Source organism: Mytilus trossulus, chromosome 1 (genome assembly GCF_036588685.1).
Source record: "Mytilus trossulus isolate FHL-02 chromosome 1, PNRI_Mtr1.1.1.hap1, whole genome shotgun sequence".
In the NCBI taxonomy this organism is placed as follows: domain Eukaryota; kingdom Metazoa; phylum Mollusca; class Bivalvia; order Mytilida; family Mytilidae; genus Mytilus; species Mytilus trossulus.
The window spans coordinates 5,161,893-5,189,108 of record NC_086373.1 but is presented as its reverse complement, the minus strand read 5'-3'; the positions used below and the strand labels follow the sequence as shown (position 1 = coordinate 5,189,108).

General features: G+C 35.6%; 23 non-coding genes across 23 annotated transcripts; all 23 read left to right on the top strand.

The window, feature by feature from the left end:
- The first annotated feature begins 1,255 nt into the window (after positions 1-1,255).
- Positions 1,256-1,375, top strand: LOC134702694 (5S ribosomal RNA). Its single transcript, XR_010104500.1, has one exon. It is a non-coding gene; the product is annotated as a 5S ribosomal RNA (ribosomal RNA).
- Positions 1,376-1,518: 143 nt separating this feature from the next.
- On the top strand, positions 1,519-1,638 carry LOC134702763 (5S ribosomal RNA). Its single transcript, XR_010104554.1, has one exon. It is a non-coding gene; the product is annotated as a 5S ribosomal RNA (ribosomal RNA).
- A 1,966-nt stretch (positions 1,639-3,604) lies between these two features.
- LOC134701202 (5S ribosomal RNA) lies at positions 3,605-3,723 on the top strand. The gene has a single exon (XR_010104064.1). It is a non-coding gene; the product is annotated as a 5S ribosomal RNA (ribosomal RNA).
- A 143-nt stretch (positions 3,724-3,866) lies between these two features.
- Positions 3,867-3,985, top strand: LOC134701196 (5S ribosomal RNA). The gene has a single exon (XR_010104063.1). It is a non-coding gene; the product is annotated as a 5S ribosomal RNA (ribosomal RNA).
- A 1,961-nt stretch (positions 3,986-5,946) lies between these two features.
- On the top strand, positions 5,947-6,065 carry LOC134701189 (5S ribosomal RNA). Its single transcript, XR_010104060.1, has one exon. It is a non-coding gene; the product is annotated as a 5S ribosomal RNA (ribosomal RNA).
- Positions 6,066-6,208: 143 nt separating this feature from the next.
- LOC134701180 (5S ribosomal RNA) lies at positions 6,209-6,327 on the top strand. The gene has a single exon (XR_010104058.1). It is a non-coding gene; the product is annotated as a 5S ribosomal RNA (ribosomal RNA).
- Positions 6,328-8,288: 1,961 nt separating this feature from the next.
- On the top strand, positions 8,289-8,407 carry LOC134701174 (5S ribosomal RNA). The gene has a single exon (XR_010104057.1). It is a non-coding gene; the product is annotated as a 5S ribosomal RNA (ribosomal RNA).
- A 143-nt stretch (positions 8,408-8,550) lies between these two features.
- LOC134701161 (5S ribosomal RNA) lies at positions 8,551-8,669 on the top strand. The gene has a single exon (XR_010104055.1). It is a non-coding gene; the product is annotated as a 5S ribosomal RNA (ribosomal RNA).
- A 1,961-nt stretch (positions 8,670-10,630) lies between these two features.
- LOC134701154 (5S ribosomal RNA) lies at positions 10,631-10,749 on the top strand. Its single transcript, XR_010104054.1, has one exon. It is a non-coding gene; the product is annotated as a 5S ribosomal RNA (ribosomal RNA).
- Positions 10,750-10,892: 143 nt separating this feature from the next.
- LOC134701149 (5S ribosomal RNA) lies at positions 10,893-11,011 on the top strand. The gene has a single exon (XR_010104053.1). It is a non-coding gene; the product is annotated as a 5S ribosomal RNA (ribosomal RNA).
- Positions 11,012-12,972: 1,961 nt separating this feature from the next.
- Positions 12,973-13,091, top strand: LOC134701142 (5S ribosomal RNA). The gene has a single exon (XR_010104052.1). It is a non-coding gene; the product is annotated as a 5S ribosomal RNA (ribosomal RNA).
- Positions 13,092-13,234: 143 nt separating this feature from the next.
- LOC134701136 (5S ribosomal RNA) lies at positions 13,235-13,353 on the top strand. Its single transcript, XR_010104049.1, has one exon. It is a non-coding gene; the product is annotated as a 5S ribosomal RNA (ribosomal RNA).
- A 1,961-nt stretch (positions 13,354-15,314) lies between these two features.
- On the top strand, positions 15,315-15,433 carry LOC134701130 (5S ribosomal RNA). Its single transcript, XR_010104046.1, has one exon. It is a non-coding gene; the product is annotated as a 5S ribosomal RNA (ribosomal RNA).
- A 143-nt stretch (positions 15,434-15,576) lies between these two features.
- Positions 15,577-15,695, top strand: LOC134701123 (5S ribosomal RNA). Its single transcript, XR_010104045.1, has one exon. It is a non-coding gene; the product is annotated as a 5S ribosomal RNA (ribosomal RNA).
- A 1,961-nt stretch (positions 15,696-17,656) lies between these two features.
- Positions 17,657-17,775, top strand: LOC134701117 (5S ribosomal RNA). Its single transcript, XR_010104044.1, has one exon. It is a non-coding gene; the product is annotated as a 5S ribosomal RNA (ribosomal RNA).
- Positions 17,776-17,918: 143 nt separating this feature from the next.
- On the top strand, positions 17,919-18,037 carry LOC134701113 (5S ribosomal RNA). The gene has a single exon (XR_010104043.1). It is a non-coding gene; the product is annotated as a 5S ribosomal RNA (ribosomal RNA).
- A 143-nt stretch (positions 18,038-18,180) lies between these two features.
- Positions 18,181-18,299, top strand: LOC134701109 (5S ribosomal RNA). The gene has a single exon (XR_010104042.1). It is a non-coding gene; the product is annotated as a 5S ribosomal RNA (ribosomal RNA).
- A 1,961-nt stretch (positions 18,300-20,260) lies between these two features.
- LOC134701094 (5S ribosomal RNA) lies at positions 20,261-20,379 on the top strand. Its single transcript, XR_010104039.1, has one exon. It is a non-coding gene; the product is annotated as a 5S ribosomal RNA (ribosomal RNA).
- Positions 20,380-20,522: 143 nt separating this feature from the next.
- Positions 20,523-20,641, top strand: LOC134701087 (5S ribosomal RNA). The gene has a single exon (XR_010104036.1). It is a non-coding gene; the product is annotated as a 5S ribosomal RNA (ribosomal RNA).
- Positions 20,642-22,602: 1,961 nt separating this feature from the next.
- Positions 22,603-22,721, top strand: LOC134701080 (5S ribosomal RNA). The gene has a single exon (XR_010104035.1). It is a non-coding gene; the product is annotated as a 5S ribosomal RNA (ribosomal RNA).
- Positions 22,722-22,864: 143 nt separating this feature from the next.
- LOC134701073 (5S ribosomal RNA) lies at positions 22,865-22,983 on the top strand. The gene has a single exon (XR_010104031.1). It is a non-coding gene; the product is annotated as a 5S ribosomal RNA (ribosomal RNA).
- A 1,960-nt stretch (positions 22,984-24,943) lies between these two features.
- LOC134701066 (5S ribosomal RNA) lies at positions 24,944-25,062 on the top strand. Its single transcript, XR_010104028.1, has one exon. It is a non-coding gene; the product is annotated as a 5S ribosomal RNA (ribosomal RNA).
- Positions 25,063-25,205: 143 nt separating this feature from the next.
- On the top strand, positions 25,206-25,324 carry LOC134701060 (5S ribosomal RNA). Its single transcript, XR_010104026.1, has one exon. It is a non-coding gene; the product is annotated as a 5S ribosomal RNA (ribosomal RNA).
- The last annotated feature ends 1,892 nt before the right edge of the window (positions 25,325-27,216 follow it).

The window sequence follows — 27,216 nt, the reverse complement described above, 5'->3', positions numbered from 1 at the left end:
TTGTACATTATCGTAATATTTCTTCACTCGTGGGTATTTTGTTTAATTCTTATGGACATATCTGAAAGATAAATTCCTGCTGAAAATTTTCGTGTATCATTTATATAACAAAAAGTACAATTTATTTGAAACAAATGATTAAAACTTGTCGAACAAGCACACAGATTTTCTTGTCGATCTGTTTGAATTAGATTGTCATGAAAGTTTAAGGGTGCTCTCGTCGAGGTCCGCGTTAGTTTGATAATTACACACTGTCGGTGATTTTTGCATATCATTGTAATCTGTCGTTCATTCGCACACATCGTTCAACAACCAAAGCCGCAAAATGTCTGACGCACCAGCACCAGTAGTAAAGACCCCAGCTAAGTCACCAAAGAAGAAAGCTGCAGCTAAACCAAAGAAAGTAGCTACTCATCCAAAATACAGCGAGATGGTCGGGAAAGGCTATATCTGCTTTGAAAGAGCGTGGAGGCTCCAGCCGTCAAGCCATCCTCAAGTATATCTTAGCAAACTCAGCGTTGGGTAAGCGATGCAAAAACAGTCCAACACTCACTTGAAGTTAGCTCTGAAATCAGGAGTGAAGAGCAATAGCTTGAAACAGTCGAAGGGTACCGGCGCTTCTGGAAGCTTTAAGATTGGGGAAGTAGCTAAACCAGCTAAGGAAACCAGCAAAGAAAGTAGTTAAACCTAAAGCAGCCAAGCCAAAGAAGGCAAAGACACCTACCAAAAAGACTGCCGCAAAGAAAACCTGCAGCAAAGAAACCAGCAGGTGAAAAGAAAGCAGCTAAACCCAAAAGCAAAGAAGCCAGCTGCAAAGAAACCTGCTGCAAAACCTGCTGCCAAATCTGCAAAGAAAGCCACAAAATCTCCCAAGAAGACAAAGGCTGCAGCTAAACCAAAGAAGGCAAAGACACCAAAGAGAAGTAAATGAAGGAAGCATGATGCTTTTAAAGCTTAAACAGCCCTTTTAAGGGCTACCAAAATTTTTCAAAAAGAATCTGAAATTGTTGCATGGTATTGTCCACAAATAAAATATAGCTTGTTCCATTTTCTAAATCTCTCTTTCTTCTCTGCAATTTATTTCTACTACATGTGAACTTGCTAAGTTTTACTATCTTCCACTCTGGATCGTGCAGTAAATATTTAGTTTTGCTTCTATTCTAAACCCGAAAAAAAATCTTTTTATACAAATTCTTGATCTGTTCAAAATTGCTACTTCCTAACTTTATATATCCAAAAAATTTAACACTTCTGTGTCTACGACCATATCACGTTGAAAACACCGGTTCTCGTCCGATCACCGAAGTTAAGCAACGTCGAGCCCGGTTAGTACTTGGATGGGTGACCGCCTGGGAATACCGGGTGTTTGTAGACATTTTTTGTGTTCTTATAATTTTGCATTTCTAACAAACATATAATTAGTGTAAAGTTTTGCTTCTGAAAAAAAATATTATATATAAATTTTTGACAAAAATGCTACTACCTAACCTTATATATCAAAAATTTTAACACTTCTGTGTCTACGACCATATCACGTTGAAAACACCGGTTCTCGTCCGATCACCGAAGTTAAGCAAACGTCGAGCCCGGTTAGTACTTGGATGGGTGACCGCCCTGGGAATACCGGTGTTGTAGACATTTTTTTACGTATAATTTTGTATTCCTACCAAAACAAATGGTTCAAATATTTTTTTTTTACTAATTTATTTGGATGTAATATTCAATGTATTTAGCTATCAATGAAGAAAACAGAAAATAAATCATTCATAAATTTATTTAGTTTTCAATACCCATCTGCATGTTGAAATATTTTTTAGTGAAATACATGCACGTCAAGTTATATACACATTAAGTATTCCACTCCTTACACATGCATGTGGCTATATATATATTTTTAAATTAGGTCTTTGAAAGGTCGTCTGTGATAATATGGTATCCGCCATTTGTCGTCATTTGAAATCGCCTCTTTCTTTTTGACCAGGGCTTATATGATTCACATTTTTTCTGAAAGGATTCTAATTAGCAAAAATTCATTATAGCAAAAACAAATAATAAACAATAAATAATAATTATAGTTTGTAAAGTTCCAGTAAAAACTTCGAATATTTGAAACGTCTTCATCTCCGGTCAAGGAAGTCCCGGTTTCGAAGTTTGCCATCTTTGTGTGCTTTCATATCGAAGGCAAAATCTAAATTTCTGGGAAGTCTCTTTATTTCTGTGTATATCTGAAAGCAAAAACATATAAAGAAATGATTTTACTACAAATTTATATCATTTTTACGGCACAATCTAGTTTTTGTGAAATAATACAACACGTTTTCTGATGAAGAATCGCACGAGTGAAATTGACAAGTTGTACATTAATCGTAAATATTTCTTCACTCGTGGTATTTTGTTTAATTCTTATGACATATTCTGAAAGATAAATTCCTGCTGAAAATTTTCGTGTATCATTTATATAACAAAAAGTACAATTTATTTGAAACAAATGATTAAAACTTGTCGAACAAGCACACAGATTTTCTTGTCGATCTGTTTGAATTAGATTGTCATGAAAGTTTAAGGGTGCTCTCGTCGAGGTCCGCGTTAGTTTGATAATTACACACTGTCGGTGATTTTTGCATATCATTGTAATCTGTCGTTCATTCGCACACATCGTTCAACAACCAAAGCCGCAAAATGTCTGACGCACCAGCACCAGTAGTAAAGACCCCAGCTAAGTCACCAAAGAAGAAAGCTGCAGCTAAACCAAAGAAAGTAGCTACTCATCCAAAATACAGCGAGATGGTCGGAAAGGCTATATCTGCTTTGAAAGAGCGTGGAGGCTCCAGCCGTCAAGCCATCCTCAAGTATATCTTAGCAAACTTCAGCGTTGGTAGCGATGCAAAAACAGTCAACACTCACTTGAAGTTAGCTCTGAAATCAGGAGTGAAGAGCAATAGCTTGAAACAGTCGAAGGGTACCGGGCGCTTCTGGAAGCTTTAAGATTGGGGAAGTAGCTAAACCAGCTAAGAAACCAGCAAAGAAAGTAGTTAAACCTAAAGCAGCCAAGCCAAAGAAGGCAAAGACACCTACCAAAAAGACTGCCGCAAAGAAACCTGCAGCAAAGAAACCAGCAGGTGAAAAGAAAGCAGCTAAACCAAAAGCAAAGAAGCCAGCTGCAAAGAAACCTGCTGCAAAACCTGCTGCCAAATCTGCAAAGAAAGCCACAAAATCTCCCAAGAAGACAAAGGCTGCAGCTAAACCAAAGAAGGCAAAGACACCAAAGAAGAAGTAAATGAAGGAAGCATGATGCTTTTAAAGCTTAAACAGCCCTTTTAAGGGCTACCAAAATTTTTCAAAAAGAATCTGAAATTGTTGCATGGTATTAGTCACAAATAAAATATAGCTTGTTCCATTTTCTAAATCTCTCTTTCTTCTCTGCAATTTATTTCTACTACATGTGAACTTGCTAAGTTTTACTATCTTCCACTCTGGATCGTGCAGTAAATATTTAGTTTTGCTTCTATCTTAAACCCGAAAAAAAATCTTTTTATACAAATTCTTGATCTGTTCAAAATTGCTACTTCCTAACTTTATATATCAAAAAATTTAACACTTCTGTGTCTACGACCATATCACGTTGAAAACACCGGTTCTCGTCCGATCACCGAAGTTAAGCAACGTCGAGCCCGGTTAGTACTTGGATGGGTGACCGCCTGGGAATACCGGGTGTTGTAGACATTTTTTGTGTTCTTATAATTTTGCATTTCTAACAAACATATAATTAGTGTAAAGTTTTGCTTCTGAAAAAAAATATTATATATAAATTTTTGACAAAAATGCTACTACCTAACCTTATATATCAAAAATTTTAACACTTCTGTGTCTACGACCATATCACGTTGAAAACACCGGTTCTCGTCCGATCACCGAAGTTAAGCAACGTCGAGCCCGGTTAGTACTTGGATGGGTGACCGCCTGGGAATACCGGGTGTTGTAGACATTTTTTTACGTATAATTTTGTATTCCTACCAAACATAATGGTTCAATATTTTTTTTACTAATTTATTTGGATGTAATATTCAATGTATTTAGCTATCAATGAAGAAAACAGAAAATAAATCATTCATAAATTTATTTAGTTTTCAATACCCATCTGCATGTTGAAATATTTTTAAGTGAAATACATGCACGTCAAGTTATATACACTTAAGAATTCCACTCCTTACACATGCATGTGGCTATATATATATTTTTAAATTAGGTCTTTGAAAGGTCGTCTGTGATAATATGGTATCCGCCATTTGTCGTCATTTGAAATCGCCTCTTTCTTTTTGACCAGGGCTTATATGATTCACATTTTTTCTGAAAGGATTCTAATTAGCAAAAATTCATTATAGCAAAAACAAATAATAAACAATAAATAATAATTATAGTTTGTAAAGTTCCAGTAAAAACTTCGAATATTTGAAACGTCTTTCATCTCGGTCAAGGAAGTCCCGGTTTCGAAGTTTGCCATCTTTGTGTGCTTTCATATCGAAGGCAAAATCTAAATTTCTGGGAAGTCTCTTTATTTCTGTGTATATCTGAAAGCAAAAACATATAAAGAAATGATTTTACTACAAATTTATATCATTTTTACGGCACAATCTAGTTTTTGTGAAATAATACAACACGTTTTCTGATGAAGAATCGCACGAGTGAAATTGACAAGTTGTACATTAATCGTAAATATTTCTTCACTCGTGGTATTTTGTTTAATTCTTATGACATATTCTGAAAGATAAATTCCTGCTGAAAATTTTCGTGTATCATTTATATAACAAAAAGTACAATTTATTTGAAACAAATGATTAAAACTTGTCGAACAAGCACACAGATTTTCTTGTCGATCTGTTTGAATTAGATTGTCATGAAAGTTTAAGGGTGCTCTCGTCGAGGTCCGCGTTAGTTTGATAATTACACACTGTCGGTGATTTTTGCATATCATTGTAATCTGTCGTTCATTCGCACACATCGTTCAACAACCAAAGCCGCAAAATGTCTGACGCACCAGCACCAGTAGTAAAGACCCCAGCTAAGTCACCAAAGAAGAAAGCTGCAGCTAAACCAAAGAAAGTAGCTACTCATCCAAAATACAGCGAGATGGTCGGAAAGGCTATATCTGCTTTGAAAGAGCGTGGAGGCTCCAGCCGTCAAGCCATCCTCAAGTATATCTTAGCAAACTTCAGCGTTGGTAGCGATGCAAAAACAGTCAACACTCACTTGAAGTTAGCTCTGAAATCAGGAGTGAAGAGCAATAGCTTGAAACAGTCGAAGGGTACCGGCGCTTCTGGAAGCTTTAAGATTGGGGAAGTAGCTAAACCAGCTAAGAAACCAGCAAAGAAAGTAGTTAAACCTAAAGCAGCCAAGCCAAAGAAGGCAAAGACACCTACCAAAAAGACTGCCGCAAAGAAACCTGCAGCAAAGAAACCAGCAGGTGAAAAGAAAGCAGCTAAACCAAAAGCAAAGAAGCCAGCTGCAAAGAAACCTGCTGCAAAACCTGCTGCCAAATCTGCAAAGAAAGCCACAAAATCTCCCAAGAAGACAAAGGCTGCAGCTAAACCAAAGAAGGCAAAGACACCAAAGAAGAAGTAAATGAAGGAAGCATGATGCTTTTAAAGCTTAAACAGCCCTTTTAAGGGCTACCAAAATTTTTCAAAAAGAATCTGAAATTGTTGCATGGTATTAGTCACAAATAAAATATAGCTTGTTCCATTTTCTAAATCTCTCTTTCTTCTCTGCAATTTATTTCTACTACATGTGAACTTGCTAAGTTTTACTATCTTCCACTCTGGATCGTGCAGTAAATATTTAGTTTTGCTTCTATCTTAAACCCGAAAAAAAATCTTTTTATACAAATTCTTGATCTGTTCAAAATTGCTACTTCCTAACTTTATATATCAAAAAATTTAACACTTCTGTGTCTACGACCATATCACGTTGAAAACACCGGTTCTCGTCCGATCACCGAAGTTAAGCAACGTCGAGCCCGGTTAGTACTTGGATGGGTGACCGCCTGGGAATACCGGGTGTTGTAGACATTTTTTGTGTTCTTATAATTTTGCATTTCTAACAAACATATAATTAGTGTAAAGTTTTGCTTCTGAAAAAAAATATTATATATAAATTTTTGACAAAAATGCTACTACCTAACCTTATATATCAAAAATTTTAACACTTCTGTGTCTACGACCATATCACGTTGAAAACACCGGTTCTCGTCCGATCACCGAAGTTAAGCAACGTCGAGCCCGGTTAGTACTTGGATGGGTGACCGCCTGGGAATACCGGGTGTTGTAGACATTTTTTTACGTATAATTTTGTATTCCTACCAAACATAATGGTTCAATATTTTTTTTACTAATTTATTTGGATGTAATATTCAATGTATTTAGCTATCAATGAAGAAAACAGAAAATAAATCATTCATAAATTTATTTAGTTTTCAATACCCATCTGCATGTTGAAATATTTTTAAGTGAAATACATGCACGTCAAGTTATATACACTTAAGAATTCCACTCCTTACACATGCATGTGGCTATATATATATTTTTAAATTAGGTCTTTGAAAGGTCGTCTGTGATAATATGGTATCCGCCATTTGTCGTCATTTGAAATCGCCTCTTTCTTTTTGACCAGGGCTTATATGATTCACATTTTTTCTGAAAGGATTCTAATTAGCAAAAATTCATTATAGCAAAAACAAATAATAAACAATAAATAATAATTATAGTTTGTAAAGTTCCAGTAAAAACTTCGAATATTTGAAACGTCTTTCATCTCGGTCAAGGAAGTCCCGGTTTCGAAGTTTGCCATCTTTGTGTGCTTTCATATCGAAGGCAAAATCTAAATTTCTGGGAAGTCTCTTTATTTCTGTGTATATCTGAAAGCAAAAACATATAAAGAAATGATTTTACTACAAATTTATATCATTTTTACGGCACAATCTAGTTTTTGTGAAATAATACAACACGTTTTCTGATGAAGAATCGCACGAGTGAAATTGACAAGTTGTACATTAATCGTAAATATTTCTTCACTCGTGGTATTTTGTTTAATTCTTATGACATATTCTGAAAGATAAATTCCTGCTGAAAATTTTCGTGTATCATTTATATAACAAAAAGTACAATTTATTTGAAACAAATGATTAAAACTTGTCGAACAAGCACACAGATTTTCTTGTCGATCTGTTTGAATTAGATTGTCATGAAAGTTTAAGGGTGCTCTCGTCGAGGTCCGCGTTAGTTTGATAATTACACACTGTCGGTGATTTTTGCATATCATTGTAATCTGTCGTTCATTCGCACACATCGTTCAACAACCAAAGCCGCAAAATGTCTGACGCACCAGCACCAGTAGTAAAGACCCCAGCTAAGTCACCAAAGAAGAAAGCTGCAGCTAAACCAAAGAAAGTAGCTACTCATCCAAAATACAGCGAGATGGTCGGAAAGGCTATATCTGCTTTGAAAGAGCGTGGAGGCTCCAGCCGTCAAGCCATCCTCAAGTATATCTTAGCAAACTTCAGCGTTGGTAGCGATGCAAAAACAGTCAACACTCACTTGAAGTTAGCTCTGAAATCAGGAGTGAAGAGCAATAGCTTGAAACAGTCGAAGGGTACCGGCGCTTCTGGAAGCTTTAAGATTGGGGAAGTAGCTAAACCAGCTAAGAAACCAGCAAAGAAAGTAGTTAAACCTAAAGCAGCCAAGCCAAAGAAGGCAAAGACACCTACCAAAAAGACTGCCGCAAAGAAACCTGCAGCAAAGAAACCAGCAGGTGAAAAGAAAGCAGCTAAACCAAAAGCAAAGAAGCCAGCTGCAAAGAAACCTGCTGCAAAACCTGCTGCCAAATCTGCAAAGAAAGCCACAAAATCTCCCAAGAAGACAAAGGCTGCAGCTAAACCAAAGAAGGCAAAGACACCAAAGAAGAAGTAAATGAAGGAAGCATGATGCTTTTAAAGCTTAAACAGCCCTTTTAAGGGCTACCAAAATTTTTCAAAAAGAATCTGAAATTGTTGCATGGTATTAGTCACAAATAAAATATAGCTTGTTCCATTTTCTAAATCTCTCTTTCTTCTCTGCAATTTATTTCTACTACATGTGAACTTGCTAAGTTTTACTATCTTCCACTCTGGATCGTGCAGTAAATATTTAGTTTTGCTTCTATCTTAAACCCGAAAAAAAATCTTTTTATACAAATTCTTGATCTGTTCAAAATTGCTACTTCCTAACTTTATATATCAAAAAATTTAACACTTCTGTGTCTACGACCATATCACGTTGAAAACACCGGTTCTCGTCCGATCACCGAAGTTAAGCAACGTCGAGCCCGGTTAGTACTTGGATGGGTGACCGCCTGGGAATACCGGGTGTTGTAGACATTTTTTGTGTTCTTATAATTTTGCATTTCTAACAAACATATAATTAGTGTAAAGTTTTGCTTCTGAAAAAAAATATTATATATAAATTTTTGACAAAAATGCTACTACCTAACCTTATATATCAAAAATTTTAACACTTCTGTGTCTACGACCATATCACGTTGAAAACACCGGTTCTCGTCCGATCACCGAAGTTAAGCAACGTCGAGCCCGGTTAGTACTTGGATGGGTGACCGCCTGGGAATACCGGGTGTTGTAGACATTTTTTTACGTATAATTTTGTATTCCTACCAAACATAATGGTTCAATATTTTTTTTACTAATTTATTTGGATGTAATATTCAATGTATTTAGCTATCAATGAAGAAAACAGAAAATAAATCATTCATAAATTTATTTAGTTTTCAATACCCATCTGCATGTTGAAATATTTTTAAGTGAAATACATGCACGTCAAGTTATATACACTTAAGAATTCCACTCCTTACACATGCATGTGGCTATATATATATTTTTAAATTAGGTCTTTGAAAGGTCGTCTGTGATAATATGGTATCCGCCATTTGTCGTCATTTGAAATCGCCTCTTTCTTTTTGACCAGGGCTTATATGATTCACATTTTTTCTGAAAGGATTCTAATTAGCAAAAATTCATTATAGCAAAAACAAATAATAAACAATAAATAATAATTATAGTTTGTAAAGTTCCAGTAAAAACTTCGAATATTTGAAACGTCTTTCATCTCGGTCAAGGAAGTCCCGGTTTCGAAGTTTGCCATCTTTGTGTGCTTTCATATCGAAGGCAAAATCTAAATTTCTGGGAAGTCTCTTTATTTCTGTGTATATCTGAAAGCAAAAACATATAAAGAAATGATTTTACTACAAATTTATATCATTTTTACGGCACAATCTAGTTTTTGTGAAATAATACAACACGTTTTCTGATGAAGAATCGCACGAGTGAAATTGACAAGTTGTACATTAATCGTAAATATTTCTTCACTCGTGGTATTTTGTTTAATTCTTATGACATATTCTGAAAGATAAATTCCTGCTGAAAATTTTCGTGTATCATTTATATAACAAAAAGTACAATTTATTTGAAACAAATGATTAAAACTTGTCGAACAAGCACACAGATTTTCTTGTCGATCTGTTTGAATTAGATTGTCATGAAAGTTTAAGGGTGCTCTCGTCGAGGTCCGCGTTAGTTTGATAATTACACACTGTCGGTGATTTTTGCATATCATTGTAATCTGTCGTTCATTCGCACACATCGTTCAACAACCAAAGCCGCAAAATGTCTGACGCACCAGCACCAGTAGTAAAGACCCCAGCTAAGTCACCAAAGAAGAAAGCTGCAGCTAAACCAAAGAAAGTAGCTACTCATCCAAAATACAGCGAGATGGTCGGAAAGGCTATATCTGCTTTGAAAGAGCGTGGAGGCTCCAGCCGTCAAGCCATCCTCAAGTATATCTTAGCAAACTTCAGCGTTGGTAGCGATGCAAAAACAGTCAACACTCACTTGAAGTTAGCTCTGAAATCAGGAGTGAAGAGCAATAGCTTGAAACAGTCGAAGGGTACCGGCGCTTCTGGAAGCTTTAAGATTGGGGAAGTAGCTAAACCAGCTAAGAAACCAGCAAAGAAAGTAGTTAAACCTAAAGCAGCCAAGCCAAAGAAGGCAAAGACACCTACCAAAAAGACTGCCGCAAAGAAACCTGCAGCAAAGAAACCAGCAGGTGAAAAGAAAGCAGCTAAACCAAAAGCAAAGAAGCCAGCTGCAAAGAAACCTGCTGCAAAACCTGCTGCCAAATCTGCAAAGAAAGCCACAAAATCTCCCAAGAAGACAAAGGCTGCAGCTAAACCAAAGAAGGCAAAGACACCAAAGAAGAAGTAAATGAAGGAAGCATGATGCTTTTAAAGCTTAAACAGCCCTTTTAAGGGCTACCAAAATTTTTCAAAAAGAATCTGAAATTGTTGCATGGTATTAGTCACAAATAAAATATAGCTTGTTCCATTTTCTAAATCTCTCTTTCTTCTCTGCAATTTATTTCTACTACATGTGAACTTGCTAAGTTTTACTATCTTCCACTCTGGATCGTGCAGTAAATATTTAGTTTTGCTTCTATCTTAAACCCGAAAAAAAATCTTTTTATACAAATTCTTGATCTGTTCAAAATTGCTACTTCCTAACTTTATATATCAAAAAATTTAACACTTCTGTGTCTACGACCATATCACGTTGAAAACACCGGTTCTCGTCCGATCACCGAAGTTAAGCAACGTCGAGCCCGGTTAGTACTTGGATGGGTGACCGCCTGGGAATACCGGGTGTTGTAGACATTTTTTGTGTTCTTATAATTTTGCATTTCTAACAAACATATAATTAGTGTAAAGTTTTGCTTCTGAAAAAAAATATTATATATAAATTTTTGACAAAAATGCTACTACCTAACCTTATATATCAAAAATTTTAACACTTCTGTGTCTACGACCATATCACGTTGAAAACACCGGTTCTCGTCCGATCACCGAAGTTAAGCAACGTCGAGCCCGGTTAGTACTTGGATGGGTGACCGCCTGGGAATACCGGGTGTTGTAGACATTTTTTTACGTATAATTTTGTATTCCTACCAAACATAATGGTTCAATATTTTTTTTACTAATTTATTTGGATGTAATATTCAATGTATTTAGCTATCAATGAAGAAAACAGAAAATAAATCATTCATAAATTTATTTAGTTTTCAATACCCATCTGCATGTTGAAATATTTTTAAGTGAAATACATGCACGTCAAGTTATATACACTTAAGAATTCCACTCCTTACACATGCATGTGGCTATATATATATTTTTAAATTAGGTCTTTGAAAGGTCGTCTGTGATAATATGGTATCCGCCATTTGTCGTCATTTGAAATCGCCTCTTTCTTTTTGACCAGGGCTTATATGATTCACATTTTTTCTGAAAGGATTCTAATTAGCAAAAATTCATTATAGCAAAAACAAATAATAAACAATAAATAATAATTATAGTTTGTAAAGTTCCAGTAAAAACTTCGAATATTTGAAACGTCTTTCATCTCGGTCAAGGAAGTCCCGGTTTCGAAGTTTGCCATCTTTGTGTGCTTTCATATCGAAGGCAAAATCTAAATTTCTGGGAAGTCTCTTTATTTCTGTGTATATCTGAAAGCAAAAACATATAAAGAAATGATTTTACTACAAATTTATATCATTTTTACGGCACAATCTAGTTTTTGTGAAATAATACAACACGTTTTCTGATGAAGAATCGCACGAGTGAAATTGACAAGTTGTACATTAATCGTAAATATTTCTTCACTCGTGGTATTTTGTTTAATTCTTATGACATATTCTGAAAGATAAATTCCTGCTGAAAATTTTCGTGTATCATTTATATAACAAAAAGTACAATTTATTTGAAACAAATGAATAAAACTTGTCGAACAAGCACACAGATTTTCTTGTCGATCTGTTTGAATTAGATTGTCATGAAAGTTTAAGGGTGCTCTCGTCGAGGTCCGCGTTAGTTTGATAATTACACACTGTCGGTGATTTTTGCATATCATTGTAATCTGTCGTTCATTCGCACACATCGTTCAACAACCAAAGCCGCAAAATGTCTGACGCACCAGCACCAGTAGTAAAGACCCCAGCCAAGTCACCAAAGAAGAAAGCTGCAGCTAAACCAAAGAAAGTAGCTACTCATCCAAAATACAGCGAGATGGTCGGAAAGGCTATATCTGCTTTGAAAGAGCGTGGAGGCTCCAGCCGTCAAGCCATCCTCAAGTATATCTTAGCAAACTTCAGCGTTGGTAGCGATGCAAAAACAGTCAACACTCACTTGAAGTTAGCTCTGAAATCAGGAGTGAAGAGCAATAGCTTGAAACAGTCGAAGGGTACCGGCGCTTCTGGAAGCTTTAAGATTGGGGAAGTAGCTAAACCAGCTAAGAAACCAGCAAAGAAAGTAGTTAAACCTAAAGCAGCCAAGCCAAAGAAGGCAAAGACACCTACCAAAAAGACTGCCGCAAAGAAACCTGCAGCAAAGAAACCAGCAGGTGAAAAGAAAGCAGCTAAACCAAAAGCAAAGAAGCCAGCTGCAAAGAAACCTGCTGCAAAACCTGCTGCCAAATCTGCAAAGAAAGCCACAAAATCTCCCAAGAAGACAAAGGCTGCAGCTAAACCAAAGAAGGCAAAGACACCAAAGAAGAAGTAAATGAAGGAAGCATGATGCTTTTAAAGCTTAAACAGCCCTTTTAAGGGCTACCAAAATTTTTCAAAAAGAATCTGAAATTGTTGCATGGTATTAGTCACAAATAAAATATAGCTTGTTCCATTTTCTAAATCTCTCTTTCTTCTCTGCAATTTATTTCTACTACATGTGAACTTGCTAAGTTTTACTATCTTCCACTCTGGATCGTGCAGTAAATATTTAGTTTTGCTTCTATCTTAAACCCGAAAAAAAATCTTTTTATACAAATTCTTGATCTGTTCAAAATTGCTACTTCCTAACTTTATATATCAAAAAATTTAACACTTCTGTGTCTACGACCATATCACGTTGAAAACACCGGTTCTCGTCCGATCACCGAAGTTAAGCAACGTCGAGCCCGGTTAGTACTTGGATGGGTGACCGCCTGGGAATACCGGGTGTTGTAGACATTTTTTGTGTTCTTATAATTTTGCATTTCTAACAAACATATAATTAGTGTAAAGTTTTGCTTCTGAAAAAAAATATTATATATAAATTTTTGACAAAAATGCTACTACCTAACCTTATATATCAAAAATTTTAACACTTCTGTGTCTACGACCATATCACGTTGAAAACACCGGTTCTCGTCCGATCACCGAAGTTAAGCAACGTCGAGCCCGGTTAGTACTTGGATGGGTGACCGCCTGGGAATACCGGGTGTTGTAGACATTTTTTTACGTATAATTTTGTATTCCTACCAAACATAATGGTTCAATATTTTTTTTACTAATTTATTTGGATGTAATATTCAATGTATTTAGCTATCAATGAAGAAAACAGAAAATAAATCATTCATAAATTTATTTAGTTTTCAATACCCATCTGCATGTTGAAATATTTTTAAGTGAAATACATGCACGTCAAGTTATATACACTTAAGAATTCCACTCCTTACACATGCATGTGGCTATATATATATTTTTAAATTAGGTCTTTGAAAGGTCGTCTGTGATAATATGGTATCCGCCATTTGTCGTCATTTGAAATCGCCTCTTTCTTTTTGACCAGGGCTTATATGATTCACATTTTTTCTGAAAGGATTCTAATTAGCAAAAATTCATTATAGCAAAAACAAATAATAAACAATAAATAATAATTATAGTTTGTAAAGTTCCAGTAAAAACTTCGAATATTTGAAACGTCTTTCATCTCGGTCAAGGAAGTCCCGGTTTCGAAGTTTGCCATCTTTGTGTGCTTTCATATCGAAGGCAAAATCTAAATTTCTGGGAAGTCTCTTTATTTCTGTGTATATCTGAAAGCAAAAACATATAAAGAAATGATTTTACTACAAATTTATATCATTTTTACGGCACAATCTAGTTTTTGTGAAATAATACAACACGTTTTCTGATGAAGAATCGCACGAGTGAAATTGACAAGTTGTACATTAATCGTAAATATTTCTTCACTCGTGGTATTTTGTTTAATTCTTATGACATATTCTGAAAGATAAATTCCTGCTGAAAATTTTCGTGTATCATTTATATAACAAAAAGTACAATTTATTTGAAACAAATGATTAAAACTTGTCGAACAAGCACACAGATTTTCTTGTCGATCTGTTTGAATTAGATTGTCATGAAAGTTTAAGGGTGCTCTCGTCGAGGTCCGCGTTAGTTTGATAATTACACACTGTCGGTGATTTTTGCATATCATTGTAATCTGTCGTTCATTCGCACACATCGTTCAACAACCAAAGCCGCAAAATGTCTGACGCACCAGCACCAGTAGTAAAGACCCCAGCCAAGTCACCAAAGAAGAAAGCTGCAGCTAAACCAAAGAAAGTAGCTACTCATCCAAAATACAGCGAGATGGTCGGAAAGGCTATATCTGCTTTGAAAGAGCGTGGAGGCTCCAGCCGTCAAGCCATCCTCAAGTATATCTTAGCAAACTTCAGCGTTGGTAGCGATGCAAAAACAGTCAACACTCACTTGAAGTTAGCTCTGAAATCAGGAGTGAAGAGCAATAGCTTGAAACAGTCGAAGGGTACCGGCGCTTCTGGAAGCTTTAAGATTGGGGAAGTAGCTAAACCAGCTAAGAAACCAGCAAAGAAAGTAGTTAAACCTAAAGCAGCCAAGCCAAAGAAGGCAAAGACACCTACCAAAAAGACTGCCGCAAAGAAACCTGCAGCAAAGAAACCAGCAGGTGAAAAGAAAGCAGCTAAACCAAAAGCAAAGAAGCCAGCTGCAAAGAAACCTGCTGCAAAACCTGCTGCCAAATCTGCAAAGAAAGCCACAAAATCTCCCAAGAAGACAAAGGCTGCAGCTAAACCAAAGAAGGCAAAGACACCAAAGAAGAAGTAAATGAAGGAAGCATGATGCTTTTAAAGCTTAAACAGCCCTTTTAAGGGCTACCAAAATTTTTCAAAAAGAATCTGAAATTGTTGCATGGTATTAGTCACAAATAAAATATAGCTTGTTCCATTTTCTAAATCTCTCTTTCTTCTCTGCAATTTATTTCTACTACATGTGAACTTGCTAAGTTTTACTATCTTCCACTCTGGATCGTGCAGTAAATATTTAGTTTTGCTTCTATCTTAAACCCGAAAAAAAATCTTTTTATACAAATTCTTGATCTGTTCAAAATTGCTACTTCCTAACTTTATATATCAAAAAATTTAACACTTCTGTGTCTACGACCATATCACGTTGAAAACACCGGTTCTCGTCCGATCACCGAAGTTAAGCAACGTCGAGCCCGGTTAGTACTTGGATGGGTGACCGCCTGGGAATACCGGGTGTTGTAGACATTTTTTGTGTTCTTATAATTTTGCATTTCTAACAAACATATAATTAGTGTAAAGTTTTGCTTCTGAAAAAAAATATTATATATAAATTTTTGACAAAAATGCTACTACCTAACCTTATATATCAAAAATTTTAACACTTCTGTGTCTACGACCATATCACGTTGAAAACACCGGTTCTCGTCCGATCACCGAAGTTAAGCAACGTCGAGCCCGGTTAGTACTTGGATGGGTGACCGCCTGGGAATACCGGGTGTTGTAGACATTTTTTTACGTATAATTTTGTATTCCTACCAAACATAATGGTTCAATATTTTTTTTACTAATTTATTTGGATGTAATATTCAATGTATTTAGCTATCAATGAAGAAAACAGAAAATAAATCATTCATAAATTTATTTAGTTTTCAATACCCATCTGCATGTTGAAATATTTTTAAGTGAAATACATGCACGTCAAGTTATATACACTTAAGAATTCCACTCCTTACACATGCATGTGGCTATATATATATTTTTAAATTAGGTCTTTGAAAGGTCGTCTGTGATAATATGGTATCCGCCATTTGTCGTCATTTGAAATCGCCTCTTTCTTTTTGACCAGGGCTTATATGATTCACATTTTTTCTGAAAGGATTCTAATTAGCAAAAATTCATTATAGCAAAAACAAATAATAAACAATAAATAATAATTATAGTTTGTAAAGTTCCAGTAAAAACTTCGAATATTTGAAACGTCTTTCATCTCGGTCAAGGAAGTCCCGGTTTCGAAGTTTGCCATCTTTGTGTGCTTTCATATCGAAGGCAAAATCTAAATTTCTGGGAAGTCTCTTTATTTCTGTGTATATCTGAAAGCAAAAACATATAAAGAAATGATTTTACTACAAATTTATATCATTTTTACGGCACAATCTAGTTTTTGTGAAATAATACAACACGTTTTCTGATGAAGAATCGCACGAGTGAAATTGACAAGTTGTACATTAATCGTAAATATTTCTTCACTCGTGGTATTTTGTTTAATTCTTATGACATATTCTGAAAGATAAATTCCTGCTGAAAATTTTCGTGTATCATTTATATAACAAAAAGTACAATTTATTTGAAACAAATGATTAAAACTTGTCGAACAAGCACACAGATTTTCTTGTCGATCTGTTTGAATTAGATTGTCATGAAAGTTTAAGGGTGCTCTCGTCGAGGTCCGCGTTAGTTTGATAATTACACACTGTCGGTGATTTTTGCATATCATTGTAATCTGTCGTTCATTCGCACACATCGTTCAACAACCAAAGCCGCAAAATGTCTGACGCACCAGCACCAGTAGTAAAGACCCCAGCTAAGTCACCAAAGAAGAAAGCTGCAGCTAAACCAAAGAAAGTAGCTACTCATCCAAAATACAGCGAGATGGTCGGAAAGGCTATATCTGCTTTGAAAGAGCGTGGAGGCTCCAGCCGTCAAGCCATCCTCAAGTATATCTTAGCAAACTTCAGCGTTGGTAGCGATGCAAAAACAGTCAACACTCACTTGAAGTTAGCTCTGAAATCAGGAGTGAAGAGCAATAGCTTGAAACAGTCGAAGGGTACCGGCGCTTCTGGAAGCTTTAAGATTGGGGAAGTAGCTAAACCAGCTAAGAAACCAGCAAAGAAAGTAGTTAAACCTAAAGCAGCCAAGCCAAAGAAGGCAAAGACACCTACCAAAAAGACTGCCGCAAAGAAACCTGCAGCAAAGAAACCAGCAGGTGAAAAGAAAGCAGCTAAACCAAAAGCAAAGAAGCCAGCTGCAAAGAAACCTGCTGCAAAACCTGCTGCCAAATCTGCAAAGAAAGCCACAAAATCTCCCAAGAAGACAAAGGCTGCAGCTAAACCAAAGAAGGCAAAGACACCAAAGAAGAAGTAAATGAAGGAAGCATGATGCTTTTAAAGCTTAAACAGCCCTTTTAAGGGCTACCAAAATTTTTCAAAAAGAATCTGAAATTGTTGCATGGTATTAGTCACAAATAAAATATAGCTTGTTCCATTTTCTAAATCTCTCTTTCTTCTCTGCAATTTATTTCTACTACATGTGAACTTGCTAAGTTTTACTATCTTCCACTCTGGATCGTGCAGTAAATATTTAGTTTTGCTTCTATCTTAAACCCGAAAAAAAATCTTTTTATACAAATTCTTGATCTGTTCAAAATTGCTACTTCCTAACTTTATATATCAAAAAATTTAACACTTCTGTGTCTACGACCATATCACGTTGAAAACACCGGTTCTCGTCCGATCACCGAAGTTAAGCAACGTCGAGCCCGGTTAGTACTTGGATGGGTGACCGCCTGGGAATACCGGGTGTTGTAGACATTTTTTGTGTTCTTATAATTTTGCATTTCTAACAAACATATAATTAGTGTAAAGTTTTGCTTCTGAAAAAAAATATTATATATAAATTTTTGACAAAAATGCTACTACCTAACCTTATATATCAAAAATTTTAACACTTCTGTGTCTACGACCATATCACGTTGAAAACACCGGTTCTCGTCCGATCACCGAAGTTAAGCAACGTCGAGCCCGGTTAGTACTTGGATGGGTGACCGCCTGGGAATACCGGGTGTTGTAGACATTTTTTGTGTTCTTATAATTTTGCATTTCTAACAAACATATAATTAGTGTAAAGTTTTGCTTCTGAAAAAAAATATTATATATAAATTTTTGACAAAAATGCTACTACCTAACCTTATATATCAAAAATTTTAACACTTCTGTGTCTACGACCATATCACGTTGAAAACACCGGTTCTCGTCCGATCACCGAAGTTAAGCAACGTCGAGCCCGGTTAGTACTTGGATGGGTGACCGCCTGGGAATACCGGGTGTTGTAGACATTTTTTTACGTATAATTTTGTATTCCTACCAAACATAATGGTTCAATATTTTTTTTACTAATTTATTTGGATGTAATATTCAATGTATTTAGCTATCAATGAAGAAAACAGAAAATAAATCATTCATAAATTTATTTAGTTTTCAATACCCATCTGCATGTTGAAATATTTTTAAGTGAAATACATGCACGTCAAGTTATATACACTTAAGAATTCCACTCCTTACACATGCATGTGGCTATATATATATTTTTAAATTAGGTCTTTGAAAGGTCGTCTGTGATAATATGGTATCCGCCATTTGTCGTCATTTGAAATCGCCTCTTTCTTTTTGACCAGGGCTTATATGATTCACATTTTTTCTGAAAGGATTCTAATTAGCAAAAATTCATTATAGCAAAAACAAATAATAAACAATAAATAATAATTATAGTTTGTAAAGTTCCAGTAAAAACTTCGAATATTTGAAACGTCTTTCATCTCGGTCAAGGAAGTCCCGGTTTCGAAGTTTGCCATCTTTGTGTGCTTTCATATCGAAGGCAAAATCTAAATTTCTGGGAAGTCTCTTTATTTCTGTGTATATCTGAAAGCAAAAACATATAAAGAAATGATTTTACTACAAATTTATATCATTTTTACGGCACAATCTAGTTTTTGTGAAATAATACAACACGTTTTCTGATGAAGAATCGCACGAGTGAAATTGACAAGTTGTACATTAATCGTAAATATTTCTTCACTCGTGGTATTTTGTTTAATTCTTATGACATATTCTGAAAGATAAATTCCTGCTGAAAATTTTCGTGTATCATTTATATAACAAAAAGTACAATTTATTTGAAACAAATGATTAAAACTTGTCGAACAAGCACACAGATTTTCTTGTCGATCTGTTTGAATTAGATTGTCATGAAAGTTTAAGGGTGCTCTCGTCGAGGTCCGCGTTAGTTTGATAATTACACACTGTCGGTGATTTTTGCATATCATTGTAATCTGTCGTTCATTCGCACACATCGTTCAACAACCAAAGCCGCAAAATGTCTGACGCACCAGCACCAGTAGTAAAGACCCCAGCTAAGTCACCAAAGAAGAAAGCTGCAGCTAAACCAAAGAAAGTAGCTACTCATCCAAAATACAGCGAGATGGTCGGAAAGGCTATATCTGCTTTGAAAGAGCGTGGAGGCTCCAGCCGTCAAGCCATCCTCAAGTATATCTTAGCAAACTTCAGCGTTGGTAGCGATGCAAAAACAGTCAACACTCACTTGAAGTTAGCTCTGAAATCAGGAGTGAAGAGCAATAGCTTGAAACAGTCGAAGGGTACCGGCGCTTCTGGAAGCTTTAAGATTGGGGAAGTAGCTAAACCAGCTAAGAAACCAGCAAAGAAAGTAGTTAAACCTAAAGCAGCCAAGCCAAAGAAGGCAAAGACACCTACCAAAAAGACTGCCGCAAAGAAACCTGCAGCAAAGAAACCAGCAGGTGAAAAGAAAGCAGCTAAACCAAAAGCAAAGAAGCCAGCTGCAAAGAAACCTGCTGCAAAACCTGCTGCCAAATCTGCAAAGAAAGCCACAAAATCTCCCAAGAAGACAAAGGCTGCAGCTAAACCAAAGAAGGCAAAGACACCAAAGAAGAAGTAAATGAAGGAAGCATGATGCTTTTAAAGCTTAAACAGCCCTTTTAAGGGCTACCAAAATTTTTCAAAAAGAATCTGAAATTGTTGCATGGTATTAGTCACAAATAAAATATAGCTTGTTCCATTTTCTAAATCTCTCTTTCTTCTCTGCAATTTATTTCTACTACATGTGAACTTGCTAAGTTTTACTATCTTCCACTCTGGATCGTGCAGTAAATATTTAGTTTTGCTTCTATCTTAAACCCGAAAAAAAATCTTTTTATACAAATTCTTGATCTGTTCAAAATTGCTACTTCCTAACTTTATATATCAAAAAATTTAACACTTCTGTGTCTACGACCATATCACGTTGAAAACACCGGTTCTCGTCCGATCACCGAAGTTAAGCAACGTCGAGCCCGGTTAGTACTTGGATGGGTGACCGCCTGGGAATACCGGGTGTTGTAGACATTTTTTGTGTTCTTATAATTTTGCATTTCTAACAAACATATAATTAGTGTAAAGTTTTGCTTCTGAAAAAAAATATTATATATAAATTTTTGACAAAAATGCTACTACCTAACCTTATATATCAAAAATTTTAACACTTCTGTGTCTACGACCATATCACGTTGAAAACACCGGTTCTCGTCCGATCACCGAAGTTAAGCAACGTCGAGCCCGGTTAGTACTTGGATGGGTGACCGCCTGGGAATACCGGGTGTTGTAGACATTTTTTTACGTATAATTTTGTATTCCTACCAAACATAATGGTTCAATATTTTTTTTACTAATTTATTTGGATGTAATATTCAATGTATTTAGCTATCAATGAAGAAAACAGAAAATAAATCATTCATAAATTTATTTAGTTTTCAATACCCATCTGCATGTTGAAATATTTTTAAGTGAAATACATGCACGTCAAGTTATATACACTTAAGAATTCCACTCCTTACACATGCATGTGGCTATATATATATTTTTAAATTAGGTCTTTGAAAGGTCGTCTGTGATAATATGGTATCCGCCATTTGTCGTCATTTGAAATCGCCTCTTTCTTTTTGACCAGGGCTTATATGATTCACATTTTTTCTGAAAGGATTCTAATTAGCAAAAATTCATTATAGCAAAAACAAATAATAAACAATAAATAATAATTATAGTTTGTAAAGTTCCAGTAAAAACTTCGAATATTTGAAACGTCTTTCATCTCGGTCAAGGAAGTCCCGGTTTCGAAGTTTGCCATCTTTGTGTGCTTTCATATCGAAGGCAAAATCTAAATTTCTGGGAAGTCTCTTTATTTCTGTGTATATCTGAAAGCAAAAACATATAAAGAAATGATTTTACTACAAATTTATATCATTTTTACGGCACAATCTAGTTTTTGTGAAATAATACAACACGTTTTCTGATGAAGAATCGCACGAGTGAAATTGACAAGTTGTACATTAATCGTAAATATTTCTTCACTCGTGGTATTTTGTTTAATTCTTATGACATATTCTGAAAGATAAATTCCTGCTGAAAATTTTCGTGTATCATTTATATAACAAAAAGTACAATTTATTTGAAACAAATGATTAAAACTTGTCGAACAAGCACACAGATTTTCTTGTCGATCTGTTTGAATTAGATTGTCATGAAAGTTTAAGGGTGCTCTCGTCGAGGTCCGCGTTAGTTTGATAATTACACACTGTCGGTGATTTTTGCATATCATTGTAATCTGTCGTTCATTCGCACACATCGTTCAACAACCAAAGCCGCAAAATGTCTGACGCACCAGCACCAGTAGTAAAGACCCCAGCTAAGTCACCAAAGAAGAAAGCTGCAGCTAAACCAAAGAAAGTAGCTACTCATCCAAAATACAGCGAGATGGTCGGAAAGGCTATATCTGCTTTGAAAGAGCGTGGAGGCTCCAGCCGTCAAGCCATCCTCAAGTATATCTTAGCAAACTTCAGCGTTGGTAGCGATGCAAAAACAGTCAACACTCACTTGAAGTTAGCTCTGAAATCAGGAGTGAAGAGCAATAGCTTGAAACAGTCGAAGGGTACCGGCGCTTCTGGAAGCTTTAAGATTGGGGAAGTAGCTAAACCAGCTAAGAAACCAGCAAAGAAAGTAGTTAAACCTAAAGCAGCCAAGCCAAAGAAGGCAAAGACACCTACCAAAAAGACTGCCGCAAAGAAACCTGCAGCAAAGAAACCAGCAGGTGAAAAGAAAGCAGCTAAACCAAAAGCAAAGAAGCCAGCTGCAAAGAAACCTGCTGCAAAACCTGCTGCCAAATCTGCAAAGAAAGCCACAAAATCTCCCAAGAAGACAAAGGCTGCAGCTAAACCAAAGAAGGCAAAGACACCAAAGAAGAAGTAAATGAAGGAAGCATGATGCTTTTAAAGCTTAAACAGCCCTTTTAAGGGCTACCAAAATTTTTCAAAAAGAATCTGAAATTGTTGCATGGTATTAGTCACAAATAAAATATAGCTTGTTCCATTTTCTAAATCTCTCTTTCTTCTCTGCAATTTATTTCTACTACATGTGAACTTGCTAAGTTTTACTATCTTCCACTCTGGATCGTGCAGTAAATATTTAGTTTTGCTTCTATCTTAAACCCGAAAAAAAATCTTTTTATACAAATTCTTGATCTGTTCAAAATTGCTACTTCCTAACTTTATATATCAAAAAATTTAACACTTCTGTGTCTACGACCATATCACGTTGAAAACACCGGTTCTCGTCCGATCACCGAAGTTAAGCAACGTCGAGCCCGGTTAGTACTTGGATGGGTGACCGCCTGGGAATACCGGGTGTTGTAGACATTTTTTGTGTTCTTATAATTTTGCATTTCTAACAAACATATAATTAGTGTAAAGTTTTGCTTCTGAAAAAAAATATTATATATAAATTTTTGACAAAAATGCTACTACCTAACCTTATATATCAAAAATTTTAACACTTCTGTGTCTACGACCATATCACGTTGAAAACACCGGTTCTCGTCCGATCACCGAAGTTAAGCAACGTCGAGCCCGGTTAGTACTTGGATGGGTGACCGCCTGGGAATACCGGGTGTTGTAGACATTTTTTTACGTATAATTTTGTATTCCTACCAAACATAATGGTTCAATATTTTTTTTACTAATTTATTTGGATGTAATATTCAATGTATTTAGCTATCAATGAAGAAAACAGAAAATAAATCATTCATAAATTTATTTAGTTTTCAATACCCATCTGCATGTTGAAATATTTTTAAGTGAAATACATGCACGTCAAGTTATATACACTTAAGAATTCCACTCCTTACACATGCATGTGGCTATATATATATTTTTAAATTAGGTCTTTGAAAGGTCGTCTGTGATAATATGGTATCCGCCATTTGTCGTCATTTGAAATCGCCTCTTTCTTTTTGACCAGGGCTTATATGATTCACATTTTTTCTGAAAGGATTCTAATTAGCAAAAATTCATTATAGCAAAAACAAATAATAAACAATAAATAATAATTATAGTTTGTAAAGTTCCAGTAAAAACTTCGAATATTTGAAACGTCTTTCATCTCGGTCAAGGAAGTCCCGGTTTCGAAGTTTGCCATCTTTGTGTGCTTTCATATCGAAGGCAAAATCTAAATTTCTGGGAAGTCTCTTTATTTCTGTGTATATCTGAAAGCAAAAACATATAAAGAAATGATTTTACTACAAATTTATATCATTTTTACGGCACAATCTAGTTTTTGTGAAATAATACAACACGTTTTCTGATGAAGAATCGCACGAGTGAAATTGACAAGTTGTACATTAATCGTAAATATTTCTTCACTCGTGGTATTTTGTTTAATTCTTATGACATATTCTGAAAGATAAATTCCTGCTGAAAATTTTCGTGTATCATTTATATAACAAAAAGTACAATTTATTTGAAACAAATGATTAAAACTTGTCGAACAAGCACACAGATTTTCTTGTCGATCTGTTTGAATTAGATTGTCATGAAAGTTTAAGGGTGCTCTCGTCGAGGTCCGCGTTAGTTTGATAATTACACACTGTCGGTGATTTTTGCATATCATTGTAATCTGTCGTTCATTCGCACACATCGTTCAACAACCAAAGCCGCAAAATGTCTGACGCACCAGCACCAGTAGTAAAGACCCCAGCTAAGTCACCAAAGAAGAAAGCTGCAGCTAAACCAAAGAAAGTAGCTACTCATCCAAAATACAGCGAGATGGTCGGAAAGGCTATATCTGCTTTGAAAGAGCGTGGAGGCTCCAGCCGTCAAGCCATCCTCAAGTATATCTTAGCAAACTTCAGCGTTGGTAGCGATGCAAAAACAGTCAACACTCACTTGAAGTTAGCTCTGAAATCAGGAGTGAAGAGCAATAGCTTGAAACAGTCGAAGGGTACCGGCGCTTCTGGAAGCTTTAAGATTGGGGAAGTAGCTAAACCAGCTAAGAAACCAGCAAAGAAAGTAGTTAAACCTAAAGCAGCCAAGCCAAAGAAGGCAAAGACACCTACCAAAAAGACTGCCGCAAAGAAACCTGCAGCAAAGAAACCAGCAGGTGAAAAGAAAGCAGCTAAACCAAAAGCAAAGAAGCCAGCTGCAAAGAAACCTGCTGCAAAACCTGCTGCCAAATCTGCAAAGAAAGCCACAAAATCTCCCAAGAAGACAAAGGCTGCAGCTAAACCAAAGAAGGCAAAGACACCAAAGAAGAAGTAAATGAAGGAAGCATGATGCTTTTAAAGCTTAAACAGCCCTTTTAAGGGCTACCAAAATTTTTCAAAAGAATCTGAAATTGTTGCATGGTATTAGTCACAAATAAAATATAGCTTGTTCCATTTTCTAAATCTCTCTTTCTTCTCTGCAATTTATTTCTACTACATGTGAACTTGCTAAGTTTTACTATCTTCCACTCTGGATCGTGCAGTAAATATTTAGTTTTGCTTCTATCTTAAACCCGAAAAAAAATCTTTTTATACAAATTCTTGATCTGTTCAAAATTGCTACTTCCTAACTTTATATATCAAAAAATTTAACACTTCTGTGTCTACGACCATATCACGTTGAAAACACCGGTTCTCGTCCGATCACCGAAGTTAAGCAACGTCGAGCCCGGTTAGTACTTGGATGGGTGACCGCCTGGGAATACCGGGTGTTGTAGACATTTTTTGTGTTCTTATAATTTTGCATTTCTAACAAACATATAATTAGTGTAAAGTTTTGCTTCTGAAAAAAAATATTATATATAAATTTTTGACAAAAATGCTACTACCTAACCTTATATATCAAAAATTTTAACACTTCTGTGTCTACGACCATATCACGTTGAAAACACCGGTTCTCGTCCGATCACCGAAGTTAAGCAACGTCGAGCCCGGTTAGTACTTGGATGGGTGACCGCCTGGGAATACCGGGTGTTGTAGACATTTTTTTACGTATAATTTTGTATTCCTACCAAACATAATGGTTCAATATTTTTTTTACTAATTTATTTGGATGTAATATTCAATGTATTTAGCTATCAATGAAGAAAACAGAAAATAAATCATTCATAAATTTATTTAGTTTTCAATACCCATCTGCATGTTGAAATATTTTTAAGTGAAATACATGCACGTCAAGTTATATACACTTAAGAATTCCACTCCTTACACATGCATGTGGCTATATATATATTTTTAAATTAGGTCTTTGAAAGGTCGTCTGTGATAATATGGTATCCGCCATTTGTCGTCATTTGAAATCGCCTCTTTCTTTTTGACCAGGGCTTATATGATTCACATTTTTTCTGAAAGGATTCTAATTAGCAAAAATTCATTATAGCAAAAACAAATAATAAACAATAAATAATAATTATAGTTTGTAAAGTTCCAGTAAAAACTTCGAATATTTGAAACGTCTTTCATCTCGGTCAAGGAAGTCCCGGTTTCGAAGTTTGCCATCTTTGTGTGCTTTCATATCGAAGGCAAAATCTAAATTTCTGGGAAGTCTCTTTATTTCTGTGTATATCTGAAAGCAAAAACATATAAAGAAATGATTTTACTACAAATTTATATCATTTTTACGGCACAATCTAGTTTTTGTGAAATAATACAACACGTTTTCTGATGAAGAATCGCACGAGTGAAATTGACAAGTTGTACATTAATCGTAAATATTTCTTCACTCGTGGTATTTTGTTTAATTCTTATGACATATTCTGAAAGATAAATTCCTGCTGAAAATTTTCGTGTATCATTTATATAACAAAAAGTACAATTTATTTGAAACAAATGATTAAAACTTGTCGAACAAGCACACAGATTTTCTTGTCGATCTGTTTGAATTAGATTGTCATGAAAGTTTAAGGGTGCTCTCGTCGAGGTCCGCGTTAGTTTGATAATTACACACTGTCGGTGATTTTTGCATATCATTGTAATCTGTCGTTCATTCGCACACATCGTTCAACAACCAAAGCCGCAAAATGTCTGACGCACCAGCACCAGTAGTAAAGACCCCAGCTAAGTCACCAAAGAAGAAAGCTGCAGCTAAACCAAAGAAAGTAGCTACTCATCCAAAATACAGCGAGATGGTCGGAAAGGCTATATCTGCTTTGAAAGAGCGTGGAGGCTCCAGCCGTCAAGCCATCCTCAAGTATATCTTAGCAAACTTCAGCGTTGGTAGCGATGCAAAAACAGTCAACACTCACTTGAAGTTAGCTCTGAAATCAGGAGTGAAGAGCAATAGCTTGAAACAGTCGAAGGGTACCGGCGCTTCTGGAAGCTTTAAGATTGGGGAAGTAGCTAAACCAGCTAAGAAACCAGCAAAGAAAGTAGTTAAACCTAAAGCAGCCAAGCCAAAGAAGGCAAAGACACCTACCAAAAAGACTGCCGCAAAGAAACCTGCAGCAAAGAAACCAGCAGGTGAAAAGAAAGCAGCTAAACCAAAAGCAAAGAAGCCAGCTGCAAAGAAACCTGCTGCAAAACCTGCTGCCAAATCTGCAAAGAAAGCCACAAAATCTCCCAAGAAGACAAAGGCTGCAGCTAAACCAAAGAAGGCAAAGACACCAAAGAAGAAGTAAATGAAGGAAGCATGATGCTTTTAAAGCTTAAACAGCCCTTTTAAGGGCTACCAAAATTTTTCAAAAAGAATCTGAAATTGTTGCATGGTATTAGTCACAAATAAAATATAGCTTGTTCCATTTTCTAAATCTCTCTTTCTTCTCTGCAATTTATTTCTACTACATGTGAACTTGCTAAGTTTTACTATCTTCCACTCTGGATCGTGCAGTAAATATTTAGTTTTGCTTCTATCTTAAACCCGAAAAAAAATCTTTTTA